The sequence below is a fragment of the Acanthisitta chloris genome, unplaced genomic scaffold (assembly GCF_000695815.1).
Source record: "Acanthisitta chloris isolate BGI_N310 unplaced genomic scaffold, ASM69581v1 scaffold14170, whole genome shotgun sequence".
NCBI classification, from domain to species: domain Eukaryota; kingdom Metazoa; phylum Chordata; class Aves; order Passeriformes; family Acanthisittidae; genus Acanthisitta; species Acanthisitta chloris.
Genome location: NW_008652315.1, coordinates 67,908 through 69,420, shown reverse-complemented (window position 1 = coordinate 69,420; position 1,513 = coordinate 67,908). Strand labels below are relative to the sequence as shown.

The following is a 1,513-nucleotide window of genomic DNA, read 5'->3' as shown; positions in this document are numbered from 1 at the left end:
GACTCCACTAGGAATAGGTGTCAATAAATGGATCTTGTCTTTGAATCAAAAAATAATTTGCACCTATTTAAAAAGGTGTATATTAGCAGTGCGATAATATTCATAATATGGCATATCAAGGGGATATGAGGGTTTCTGATGGAGTAAATGTTCTGTCACAGGGCAAATCATGAAGCCTTTCCTCAAGAGGGTGTAGATTTACATCAACTGACTGACTACTAGACTGAAGCATGAATCAGGTCTTCTCAAAATTTTCTCCAGTGACTGTGCTCAAAATTTGGTTTCAATTTACACTGGAAACTAGCAAATAACTTGAATGATGAGGGGAGGAGTTTAGACTACAGGTGTTGGAAATTTGGTTACAAATGCCAAGCACTTGAAATCCATTACATTGAGCCTCTCTGAGAAGACGGATTACATGAGGGGAAAAAAAAAAAGCCTGCTGAAGTTAGGGCTTGTTTTATCTCAGATGAATAAGTCCATCAGCACAAGTCTTGAGTGTAAGCTTCATAAGATATAAAACATCATGGAATTCTTTCTAACTGGAAAAAATATTTAGAAGCAGGGTGGGGTTCCCATGCCCTGAGTGTAGCTGCCTAGAAGTTAAGGCATCTGGTTTCCCTCTGCAATTAGTGTAGCGGTAGAAGGAGAATGATTCATCTTGCTGTAATTTGAAGGCTTGAGAAAGGCACTTCCAGAATCCTTTAATTCCACTTACTGATGCCCTTTGTACAGGATCTGCAGCAGATAGTCCGTTCTCAAGTCCCAAAAGGTGGCAGCTGCACAGTGTCTTGAAGGAAAAGTGCAAGTTTGAGCCAATAGACAGTTTAATACCACCTGAAAAAGTGAGCAGGATGAAGGGCAATTAATGAATTTAGAGATCTGAATATTCCTTGTATGGAATATACATATAGAATGTGGCTTCAGTATTGACCTTTCACTAATAAACTTCAGTTAGCCAGACTAGTAGAGCAGGATTTCTTCGGTAAGCCACCTTTACCTATTAAGTATTTGATGATCTCGTGTGTAGTTGATGGCTTGTGATGTTATGTATGATTGCCTAAATGGAAAAGAAGATGGCTGCAAATATAGACAGAGAAATGTATTGTCATTGAATCTTAGAATCGTAGAATTTAAGGGTTGGAATGGACTTCAAAGATCATCTAGTCCCAACCCTCCCTGCTATGGGCAGGGACACCTCCTCACTAGATCAAGTTGCTCAGGACCTCATCCAGCCTGGTCTTGAACACTGCCAGGGTTGGGGCAGCCACCAGGATGTTACTGAACTTCTGCAAAGTTCTTTCAGTATAGAAACATAGAATGAATCATAGAATGGTTTGGGTTGGAAGGGACTTTAAAGATTCCAATCCTCCCCCACCCCCCACCACGGCCAGGGACAACTTTCACTAGACCAGGTTGTCCAGTGCCTCATCCAACCTGGCCTTGAACACTGCCAGGGATATACTGATACTATTTTTCTATTCAGAAAAAAAATTATGGGAGGCTTTAGGTC

General features: G+C 40.8%; 1 protein-coding gene across 1 annotated transcript in view; it reads left to right on the top strand.

Annotated features, from left to right (window-relative positions):
- Positions 1 to 1,513, top strand: part of PTPN14 (protein tyrosine phosphatase, non-receptor type 14) — a 40,023-nt gene that overhangs the window by 4,467 nt on the left and 34,043 nt on the right. The window lies entirely within an intron of this gene.